At 45.1% G+C, this 12639-nt stretch overlaps 1 protein-coding gene across 2 annotated transcripts in view; it reads right to left on the bottom strand.

The window, feature by feature from the left end:
* The window catches only part of TRIM24 (tripartite motif containing 24), a 157138-nt gene that overhangs the window by 84083 nt on the left and 60416 nt on the right, over positions 1–12639 (bottom strand). The gene's annotated exons all lie outside the window — the stretch shown is intronic.

The following is a 12639-nucleotide window of genomic DNA, read 5'->3' as shown; positions in this document are numbered from 1 at the left end:
GGAGCTGCGCCCATGTGGTACAGGGGGCAAACCGCCACTCCAGAGCTACGTCCACAAGGTGCCGGTTCTACAAATAGCTGGACGCGATACTCGGCAGTGACCCCACCTCCACTGCGAAGACCACTATGGATACTTCAGTGGCTTGCGTGCCAGTCGAGAGTGGACCGAGCCAGGAGAAGGAAACCTTGGACAAGGATGTGGAGGGGGAGGGGAACCCAGAGGCAGAGGATGACTCGGAGGTCAGAGATGCATGCAGCTAGGAGCTCTTTTCTACTCCGAAGGAGGGTAGCCAATCACAGCTATCAGATGTTGGCGAAGCACAAATAGGAGAGGAGGCCCCTGGTAAGTGGATCTGATTTTGGGAATCGCTGAAGCGAGTTGTTGGGGACAGAAGAGTTCCAGAAACCAGGCTGGTCTCCCACTGAATGCCTAGTCTGAACTGCTCAACAGGCTGTTGATTGACTCTCTCACTTCACGGGAATCTGCCTCAGATCTCCAGGAAACTCTCATGGAGATAGTGGGCAATCCACTGCCGCAGGTTCCTTGGCAGAGCTGCTTTGTTTCTTGCCCCATTAACAGTAACTTCCCTGCGCCACTGTGCCATCACAGGGATGTGTGGGGGTGGAGTATTGCTGCACACAGGTGAGACACATAGGGGGCAAGGTGGAAGCCACAGACTTAGGGCTTGTCTACATCACAAAGTTGCAGCGCTGGTGAGGGGGTTACAGCGCTGCAACTTAGGAGGTGTACACATCTGCAGGGCATCACCAGCGCTGCAACTCCCTGTTTGCAGTGCTGGCCGTACTCCCATTTTTTCACAGGTGTAGAGGATCCAGCGCTGGTAATCAAGTGTAGACACTTACCAGCGCTTTTCTTGACCTCCGTGGAATAAGCAGGTATCCCAGCATACCTGAGGAAGCCTCTGGTAATCAAGCAGGTCTCCTTCCTCGGTTTGCTCTCGCGTTCCCCGAACAAGCAGGTCTCCTTCCCTGCGGTTTGCAGGGGGGTTCGGGGAACGCGAGAGCAAACCACGGTGAAGCTGGTCTCCTTCCCTGGTTTGCTCTCGCGTTCCCCGAACCCCCGTGCAAGCAGGTCTCCTTCCCTGCGGTTTGCAGGGGGGTTCGGGGAACGCGAGAGCAAACCGCGGTGAAGCTGGTCTCCTTCCCCGGTTTGCTCTCGCGTTCCCCGAACCCCCCTTGAAGCCGCCCAACAGCGCTGCAGTGTGGCCACATCTAACACCACTTGCAGCGCTGGTTGCTGTAAGTGTGGCCACTCTGCAGCGCTGGCCCTATACAGCTGTAACAACCAGCGCTGCAAAATTGTAGATGTAGACATACCCTTGGAGACAACCCACCCTTGATTCCCTGCTTACCCTCAGCAGCAAGGTATCTTCCATAATGATCACATTCTGTGGAAAGTGTGGGGACAGCAATGATTATCAGCGTGCCCCTCCCCACCCCCCACCCCCAGTGCTGGCTCTCCCCAAGAGCTACATGCCCAGTGTACAGCAGAGTCTGGGAACAGTGATTTACCCTGCCTCTATGCCTACTCACCATTTTGAGGGGCTTCTGGCTCATGTGTGCTTGCCTGAAGTCAGCAAGTTAGTGACAGGTGCGTGACTACTGGTTGCATTTTAAAGCACTGAATCAGTATGGTCTGTTTCAAACAATACTGCTTTTGTAAAATGTTGCATTTAAACTTCACAGAAATGACCTTGAGAGCCCAACCTCCCTCTTTGTTATCGGTGGCTAAACGGCTGCGCAGAATTAGAAAGCGGCCAAGAAGAACTAAGGAGGACTTTCTGTGTGAGGTTATGATGCACTCCGTGGCCGAGAAACAAGAACTGAAGGAGTGGGGGGACAGCAAGAAGAAGGGCCGAAAGGAGAATGCGGCATGCCAGAATGAAGCCACGGAGTGGCTCTCAAAGGTTATACAACACCAAATAGACATGCTGCAGGCGATACTAGCTCTTCAAACTGAGCAGCTCCACACCCACCCTCCTCTGCAGCTGTTGTTGCAAAACTCTTTCCCATGCTCTCACCAGACACCACCACCACACTTATCAACCTCCTGGCTTCGGTCTATACCCGTGGCATTCCACTCCTCCGCCCTTACAGTCCAGCAACGCGGACTCCCACTACCCACTGCACTGAACACCCATCCCTCTGCAGTTTGGCCGTGCTGAAGTACAGTACTTGCTGCACTGTACTCCAAAAGAAGGTTGGCTATGATCCCTGGACATACACAAATCTTTAGCTCCTCCTGGGACCCTCCCTTTCTCCATCTCCTTCACTGCTGATGGGCTTTTTGTTTGACTCTCTCCTCTGGTTGTTGTTTTTTAATAAAAAAATTGTGTTGGTTTGAAAGCAATCTTTATTCTATTAATTGAAAGCAAACAGAGCCCTGCAAAACAGAAAATTATGTTAAACCTTCATATTGCATTGCCTGCAATCACAATCACCTCCTAGCATTACAAGCACTGCACTTCCAAGTATAGTAACAGATATTGGCAGCTTTCAGCTTCAAATTGCTGCCTCAAGACATCCCTGATTCTGATGGCCCTGCACTATGCCCATCTAATAGCTCTAGTCTCTGGCTGTTCAAACTCAGCCTCCAGGAGCTGAGCCTCTGTGGCCCAGCCCTGAGTGAAGCTTTCACCCTTTTCTTCACAAATATTATGGAGCGTACAGCACATGGCTATAAGCATAAGAATATTGTCTTTGGCCAGGTCCAGCTTCCCACATAGGCCAAAAGCACACTCAACAGTCATGCTGCACTTGGATCAAAATGGGCATTTCGACTAACCCTACGGTGATCTTCTGGTCCGGGAAGAAAGTCCCTGCTTGCAGCTTCCTGAACAGGCCAGTGTTCCAAAAGATTCGTGCATCATGCACCTTTCTGGACCAGCCTGCGTTAATGTCTGTGAAACGCCCACAGCGATTCACAAGCCCCTGGAGAACCACTGAGAAATACCCTTTGCGATTAATGGACTCGGTAGCTAGGTAGTCTGGTGCCATAATTGGAACATGCATGCCATGTATCGCCCCTCCACAGTTAGGAAAGCCCATATGTGGAATGCTATCTACAATGTCACGCATGTTGCCCAAAGTCACAATCTTTCAGAGCAGGATGTGATTAATGGCCCTGTACACTTCTGTCAACTTGAGTCCAATGGTCGACTTTCCCACTTCGAACTGGTTAGTGACTAATCAGTAGCAGTCTGGAGTAGCCAGCTTCCACAGTGCTATGGCCACGCATTTCTCCAGCGGCAGGGCAGCTCTCATTTTCGTGTCCTTGTGCCGCAGAGCTGGGGCGAGCTCATCACACAATCCCATGAATGTGGCTTTCCTCATCCGAAAGTTCTTCAGCCACTGCTCATCATCCCAGAGGTGCATGACAATGTGATCTCACCACTCAATGCTCGTTTCCCGAGCCCAAAAAGCAGAGTTCCACTGTGGTCAGCACCTCCATGAATGCCACAAGCAATCTCATGTCGTAGCTAATACACATGGCGAGATCAATGTCGCATTCCTCTTGCCTTTATAGTTTAAGGAGTAACTCCATTGCCACCCGTGATGTGTTAGTCAGAGCGAGCAGCATACAGGTCAACAGTCTGGGATCCATTCCTGCATCCCAAAGAAGCTGGGCGCGCAGTACACAAACCGTTGAAAGATGGCATCAAATGCAGACAGAAGGACAGGGATTGCTGGGATGCAAAGCAATGTATCAAGGGGCATTGAGACAGGACCCAGGATGCCCCGCGACCCCCTCTGTCTTCCTACAACTCTTAGTGGCAGAAGAGGAAGAAATGCTCTGTGGGATAGCTCCCCAGAGTGCACCATTCTGAATACCACTGCAAGTGTGAACACACTATTGCACAGGCAACTGACAGTGTGAGAACACAACTGCGGTTTCCCTTCAGTGCTCTCTGAGCAGTGCTGTAACTCCTGGAACTGTAACTCTGCCAGCATAGACATGCCCACAGAGAGGCTCGGTGGAGTTGACTGAGTTGGAACCTTCCCCAGATCCAGGGAACAGTAAGCCTTAGAGAAATGTAGACACGAATATAGACTGGTGTGTTTTCTTAAGATCTATTTTCTCTTAATTGCTTTGGTTATGCTTTAAGAAAACTGTCTTCCCAATATAAGTGACAGCTAGAGACCTGAGAGAAGGTGTGCTGAAAACAGGAGGGGTCAGAGGGGCAGTTAACCTGGTAACTGTGACACCTGATACACTACTTCATAGTTAAGTCTTTTAAACTAACAAAAGAAGATGTAGAAGTAGAGAGTTAAAATAATATATATTTACTACATAATCAACTATGTTTCACATTGTCAGTGCTCTGAACTCACCTTTTACACAAGCCTCCCCATAAAATTCTGCCAGTGTATCTTAATGGGTATTAGTAACCTCCCTCCTATACAAGAATAAGGCCTTTTCTGATACAAGCCCATTGATTTTCTCAGAGTGACTTTGTGATCTAGACATTCATTTAACACAGATTATACAGAGTTCAGACTTGTGCACTGCTTCTTGCTTCCACCTCATCACATTTAAAATTGAGTTTGACAAAATATATTTACTTCTATGCATATGATCATAGATATGCTAAGCTCTTATTTCAGGCCCCAAATCTTTAGCAAAGAGGAAAGATGAACAGTTTACTTATCTCAAAGACAGTTGTGCTGTATCACTAGACGTACGTGTGATAGCTGCCCTCTTGGCCGACGGACCAAACTGAGGCCCTCTGTAACTGAAAGCATGAGATGCTACGCCTTGAGCTAAATAGCCAACACTTTATAGCTGCAGGCTGTAACAACTCTTTCACTGTGGAACAGCATTTAGAAGGATCTTCTACACACACATTCACCAATGGATTGCACGCACACTTTCTACATCCTAGTCTAGGGGTCGGCAACCTATGGCACACGGGCCAAAGACGGCACGCAAGCCTATTTTTAATGGCACTCTGCTGCCTGCTGAGGTCCTGGCTGCTGGCCCCGCTCAGCCCGCTGCCAAACCCAGGCCGGCAGCGGGCTGAACGGGGTCAGCGGGCTGGGACCCCAGTAGGCAGCAGCGTACCATTAAAAATGCTGCCCGGTCCACTCTTCTCCACCCCTCCCGCCAGAATTTCCACATGCTTTCCTGACCTCTGTCACTTCCAGAGTGAGGTTGTGTTTCCAGGTTAGCACGTCCATACTGCTACCTGGTGTCTGCGCAGTCTGAGCAGCCCCGCCAGCGAGGGCAGGAAGAGACATCTGGCCCCACAGGAGTTGCAGCACCCGCGAGGCCTGTAAATGGGGAAGCTTCTGGGTCACGGCTGCGCTGTGCACCCGCCCACCCAGCCTCGCTCCATGGACTCAGGCAGGCTGCCCCCAGGGTTGGTGCCCCGGTGCTGGGATGAGCTCGGCTCTGTACTGGGGCAGGCCACGTCCCACAGCCCAAATCCAAGCCAAGGGGTTGCGATTCGTGGCCTGCTAGACCCTGGGAAGAGCTAGGTCGCGCCTCTTTCCCTACCTCAGTTCACTGGATCCCACTCTGCCCTGACCCCTGCACCCTCCTCACATGCCCCCAACCCTCTGCCCTGACTCCTGCACCCTCACACATACTCAGCCCCCACACACCCCCTGCCCTGACTCTTGCACCCCCCACATCCCCTTCCTCACCCTGAGCAACAAATGGGAGCTCCTGCACCCCCCCCCACATTCCAACCTGCACCCCTAGCACCAAATGGGAGCTGCCGAGGTAAGCACTCCACACCCAAACCTTCTGCCCCAACACTGAGCCCCTGCCTTAATTCTAGCTCCTGGCCAGACCCTACACTCCAACCTGCTCCTTGACTCCCAGTCCTGTGCACTCCCACCCTCAGCTCAGTGCAGAGAGGGGAAGAGAATGGGCTCAAACCAGGCAGAAGGCAGGTACTCACTCTATGAGGACAGGGCTGGGACCCCAGACGGGCAGCAGGCTGAGCCGCTCAGCCCACTGCTGGTCTGGGGTCCTGGCTGCCAGTCCCACTCAGCCTGCTGCCACCCTAGGTGAACAGAACCCCGGGCCGGCAGCAGACTGAGCAAGCCGGCGGCATAAGATCAGCATTTTAATTTAATTTTAAATGAAGTTTCTTAAACATTTCGAAAACCTTGTTTACTTTACAATAGTTTAGTTATATAATATAAACAGAGAGAGACCCTCTAAAAAACGTTAAAAAGTATTACTGGCACGCCAAAACTTAAATTAGGGTGAATAAATGAAGACTCAGCACACCACTTCTGAAAGGTTGCCGACTCCTGTCCTAGTCAAAACTGCAGTAGAAATCTATTACTATCATTCTCGATATAACTCAGAAACACTGTTTTCAAGAAGTGTGATAACTCTAGAGCTTAACTCTGGAGCTAAATTCAAACAGTGCCGAAACACAGATCTCTATTACAAAGTTCAGTTGATGACTCAAGACAACTTATAAGCTCTTTTTGCATGTCTACACTCATATTTGTCTCTGGCCAATGTAAGTGTTGCTTTTGGTGATTGCCCACCTTGGCAAGCATGCCTAGAAACTCTCCCTTGTTGTGTGTGTTGTCCAATGTTTAAAATTTAAAGATGGTGACTGGCCCACCCCCAAAAGACACAGGTACTGACTTCCCATTATTTTACTCATATAAAAAAGTAGTACAACAGACAGAGGTAGAGTTGGCATCTGCTTTTCGTTCCTCTCATGGGATAAGTAAAGGGGAGGGGTGGGTTGGAAGGGGGCACCATGCAGAAAATCTCAAGGAAACTTTCATGGCAATACTCAAATTCTCTCCTGAAGGTTTTTATGGACAGCTGCCTTATTTCTTCCTCTATGGTAGGACATTTTCCCATGCCACTATGTGATGAGCTCAGGTGGCACCACTGCATTAAACAGGCTAGTAAAATAAGGGCCAGGCAACTTCAGGATGCTAGTAGCAGCTGGACTTTCTGTGTCTTTATTAACCTCAGTAGTGAGAGATCAGCTAAAACCACCATTGCCTGGGGGAAATAGTGTCAATATTAAGTGCTACAGCTCTGTGGAATAGGGACTGAAATTTTAGTGCCTCATGCAACCAAAATTCCTTCTCCTCCCTACTGCCCCACCTCACTGGGCCACACTCACCTTGGCTGGGACTGGAGAGCAATGCTGAGTAGAGGCTCTCCAAAGGTGAAGTGTTAATAAGCATGTCTTATTAGAAGTTGTTATGGAAATATGGCAAGAGAGTTTTGCCTTATTCTCTTTCTGTTGTGACTGTAAATCCAATGATACAACTGACTGTTTTTAAACAGCCACTGCTGCAGCTTTGAGGGATTCCCCTTCCATAGCCGCAGAATAACTGACCCTGATGAGGAAAAAGAAGACGACTAGTGATGGCATGTTCAGAGAGATCCTGCAAGCCAGTGCCGTGTTAGACACTGAACAAAGGGCCTGGTGGGCCAACATGGCAGACAGCATGGAGAACTCCATGGTAGCAGCTCCCTAAGCCCCTCGACGTAACATGTGGCATCATGTGCTGCATCCTTACCCTTACCACTGCATGCTAGGGGACAGAAAGGAAGACTACAGCTTCACGCATACCAACTGTGATTCCTGTTGGACAGTGCATGTGTAGCCACAACAGGCTACATTTGTGCACTGAAATGGGCATTGCTGCTCTTCCAATTTTGAAGTCCTAATCCGTTAATTTAAATTTTGTATTGCATTGCCTGTTCACACATCGTTTTTCTGCACTCTTTTTGATAATAAATTTATATTTTTTTAAAATAAAATTATCTTCATTAGTTCACAATACATATTTGGAAACACTGATTTAGGCATCTGAGTTTTAAATTGCTGAAGTGACTTTTTATCACATTTTACAGTTAGAGAATAAGTAGAAGTAATGGTCTAAATACAGGGGACAGAAGCAGACAGTATTTGTCACTGTGTACTGATAAAGCACTTTAAAGAAGAGAAACTATGTATACCCATTTTAGATGAGGAAGAGTGAAAAACCTCTCTAAAACAAGTGTCTAACAAATCAAACTAAGAATATTCTAGAAAAAGGAGGATTTAATCTATCACTCTCGTGATGCCAGCTTTTATTGCTCATTACACAATTCTCTCAAAAACATTTCCCGACTTCTTTCTAACTTGTTCCTTAAGCATGTAATGGTATCACAGGGATTAATCCATGAGGCAATTCAGCTCTCCTCCCTCAAATCCCTCTTCAAGATGCACTTCTAGGATGCCTACAAGTCTGCCAGTCAATGATGATTAGGCTGTGCAGTAGTGAGGGCAAACTGATTTTTTTTTTTTTTAAATCTAAGATTTGGAAACATCAAGTTGTACAATGCTTATGTATTATCTTGTTTTCATTAACCTCATCCTTCCTTGTTTGGTCACCCTCACTGCCTGTGTTTTGCCTGAAGTTACCGTAATCTTTTCAATGTGGGGACAATATCAGCTTGTTTTTTTGCAATGCCTAACTACATGAACATATGCCCCAATTGGGTAAGTCCTGGAAAACCCAAATACAGATAGTATAGTACTCTTTAATTTATTTCATTGTTTGCTTTTATTGCCCTTACCAAGGGAGTCTTCCCTAAATGAAGGAAACTATGGGAGAGGCAGAAATTACATTTGTTGCTGTTGTGACAGCAAAGCTTCTTACAACTTCAATGCACAGGGCTAACTCTGCATTTCAATCACTCAAAAAGCACCTACTGACTTTCATAGGAAACCCCATGAGCAGACTTGAAGGAAAGTTACAGTACATGGTCAAAATTTCAGCCACACTGAATATGATGTGGAGGGAAATGTCAAACTGGCGTCACAATAGTCCTTAAATTCCACAAGTAAGATCTAGTACACAACTCAACCCTAACATTATTATATTTGTAAAGGGCTTTGAGACACTGAGTGGCTCAAACTGTACATTAAAGAAAACATGGACAAAGAAACATTTGGAACTTTCCTCAGGGTAAGTGCCCACTCCACGATAAGGTACTGACCTATAAGAGGTAAGCTAAGTTGCCGTCTGGCATTTTGAGCAAGTCATTCTCTCTCTTCTCTAGTGCCTACAGCTGCATCACGTTGCACTGCCAACAATGGAAAAAACATGAGAAAGTCAGATATCTACAATCACATTGTGAAATACTAGTTATCGGTGAAGATCATTAGGTGACACTTGCCTCTGGGCCAGAAGATTGTGCATTCAACTCAGCATGTAAATACCAGGCTCAAACTTGTTGTTGATATTGCAATGCACAGTGCTCTTGCAATATTTGAATGAAAATTTTTCAACTGTTAAATTTGTACAGACAGCTGTTATATTCCACTGAGAGTCTATTTTGGGCTTGACTGCACAGAAATGTAGTGTAAATGCAAGAGGAGTGTGGATTTGGAGTTGTGGTGGGCATACAAAAACCAGCACCTATTGTTAAGGATGGGTAGGGTTCTATTATATTCCCACAGTTCTATTATATTCACAGTGCTTATTGAAATCTTCACAGGGGCAGAGTTAAGGTTGTGTGGGAGTAAGGTATGGCAGGTATTACCTTAACCCTGCACTTTCTGGTTTTATAATGTTGGTGTTTTGTTCTGATGTATTTCCAGCTTCCCAGGAGGTTTCAGTTTTCAACTGCCAACTTCTGTGTTCTAAAAGGTATAAAGGCACTGCTAGCCAAATTTAGCTCCCTTTTAATTAAAAACATTTATTTAATTAGTTTCTTTGCTCAGATGTACTGAATAAAATGGATCTATCAAAGAGAGAGAAGGTTGAGACTGGTTTCTGCTCTTACTGTCCTTTGTGAAGCAAAGGACAAAAACTAGAGTACATTTTAGCAGAAGGAAGCTAGTGAAAAGGGATGAAAAAACCACACAGCCTGGACTGGTTCTGCCCTGGTTCTGGCCCTTGCTGGTTTTTAAGAAGGAAGAGCAATTAGATTACAGGTTGACATGCTGAAGGTGCAGAACTGAAGACTTAGAAGCTAAGAAGTTCATTTAGCAATTTCATGGTCTAAGCAAATATATACTAGTTTACTCTTTGTTCAGAAGAAGGGAGGCTTTTTGTCCTAAGGGCATGCAAGGGTAGAATGTTCTCAACAGTGACAGCCACCAGGTTTTTTTTAATATAACAGCCATATCCAATTCACAAGACAGTTTTGTGGGTTTCCTGGAACAAGTGTTTGTGGAGTGGTGAGACTAGCAAATTAATCCGTAATCAGTTAATTCAGGTTAAAAATTCTAGCGTAGACATATCCCTGGAATACCAACAGAAAGTACAGTAAGTCTTCTAGTTGGTGACCTAATTTTTCTCATCTCCTGTACTTTGAGGTTAGTCTCAGAAGTGTTAAGTGAAAAGGCCTTGTCTACTCTAGAAAACTGAACAGTTTGTAATTGAATTGATTTAAGTACAAATAGCTCAATGTGTCCACTTCAATCAAGCTGAACCAGTCTGTCCTTGTCTTTGCTATGAATGAGTTGCATTCTTAACTAACAAGGCCCTTAAGAATTTTGCCTGGCATCCACACTAGCACTATTTTAAACCACTCAGTTTCAATTACCTTTGGATATCTATTCCACAGTTTCCAACTCAGCTCCCAGAAGCAATATGGAAAGATTTTTCAAGGCACTCTGTGACAGTAGTGGGAAGACCAGCTGAATTAGTTATATCTAGTGTGCACTCGCATTGCACTAAACTGGTTAAACTTGCTGAAAAATAGTCCATTCCAAATGGTAATTGGACCAGTTGAAAGCCATTTGGAGATTTGGGGTGGTTTTGCTTGAGGAGAGGAAATGTCCTATAAACATTCTAGGAGTATAATGGTTAAATAGTACCAAGATAAGCCAAAAGCTTAACTGTTACCTGTTTTAAAGGGCATTTCCCCTGAAGAGTTCTTGGGAACAACTGCGGACTTTTGTTTTCCCTGAGTATATCTATGGTTAAGCAGATTAATTAGCATTGTAAAAGGTGGTAAAATGACAACTTCAGCAAGACAGGATTTTCCAACTTCACAAAAATTCAGGGCATGAGAAGTCTTACTTGATGCAAGATCTTTATAGCTGATTAATTAAAAAAGTAAAGTTAGTATTATAAATACTGAAGAAGAGTTATAAGTACAGAAACCAGGATTTAAAGACGGACATGGTAGTTTTAAAATACCTGGGTTTTTTTCTGTTAAGTCTTAAAAAACATTGCCAACCCATAACTGTTTCTAATTCAAAAATAAGGAAGTTTCACTTGTACCAACCAACTTCCTCTCCTCAATATGTGCACATAACTCCCATTAATATTACACAAATATTTTTAAACATATATATGGGGTGGGGGAAAACTGGTAGTAGTCCTCATAAAGGTCACATTTTTGTTGAAAACGTTACACAAAATGTTATTAAAAGACAACATTGGAAGATAATATTACTCGCAATAAGCCTAAATCCATTAAAAAAAAAAAGATACCCTTTTCCTCAGTAAGTCAATCCTGTGCTGGCAAAATAAACAACTTCTTCAAACTGGTTTCCTCCAGAAAAACTGCTTCTATCTAGTTCTAGCAGTCTGCTGCTTCTAGTGGAGTTCAAATAGGTTAAACCAACAAGCACATGTCTCTAGAGGAAATCTGCCTCTAACTGCCAAACTATAAATCAAGCAAATTAGTTTATTAAAATCTGAATGGTGTATTTAAACATCATATAAAATGGATTAATATATTAAAGATAAAACAGACTACCTGACTGCAATCTTCCTCTCTGAAAAAGTGTTACAGACCAGTTTTGATGCTGCAGTGCATTGACTTTCTTGGAATTGAAAGCAGTGCAAAGCAGAATTAAAAATACTTCAGCTGCTCTGCAAAGTGGCTTATTGTTTTTACCACATATGCCAACCTTTAAATATTTCACTTAACCAACCTACAGATTTTGCAACTGTTGTATTGCACTGAAACTTATCATAACATTATGAATGCAAAATGTATGGCTGCAAGCAAGAGTATTTCTTCTCCAATTTATTTTCTTTAAAAGACAATGTCAGTGGCATGAGAAGTGCCACAATGCCAGAACAGCATTAACGTGTACAATTCCTCTCACCTCACTGTTGTCAACTAAACCTCGACCTAAGGACTACTAAAAATTACACCATTTGCGATGACTGTATAAAAATGACTATTGAAGAACCATCTTTTCATGTCCTGAAATCTACAAGTGCTCCGATTCTTATATTTATCAGATATGCAATTAATCCAATTTCACAAGACAAAATAGGCTTCAAAGAGACTTTAGTTAAATTGTTTGATATAATTTGTTGTTCTAAAAAGAAATTTCTAACTTTGAAAACTCCAGTTCCCTGCAAAAAGGGGCTATAATCTGAATGTTGCCAATAAGTGAAAGGCAGGCTTGCGGGGCTGCAGCGAAGGAAGTAAGCACTGGGATGTGTCAAGCCCAGGCCTCTGGTACCATGGAAGGGCACAGAGAGAGGTAACATGTAGCCCTGTGGCCCCCAGAGTCTTCCCTTACAGGGTAACAGGTCCCCAACTGTGGGCAGGTTTTCAGGGCTGCAGCCAGGGAAGGAATGTCCAAGCGTTTCCTTCCCTGGATGCAGTCTGCAAACCTCCCTAAGGCCAGGGCTTTTCTTCCAAAAGATATTCTCAATACGC

Source organism: Gopherus evgoodei, chromosome 1 (assembly GCF_007399415.2).
Source record: "Gopherus evgoodei ecotype Sinaloan lineage chromosome 1, rGopEvg1_v1.p, whole genome shotgun sequence".
NCBI lineage: Eukaryota > Metazoa > Chordata > Testudines > Testudinidae > Gopherus > Gopherus evgoodei.
Note: the sequence above shows the minus strand (reverse complement) of the source record. Positions and strands in the feature narration are given on the sequence as shown.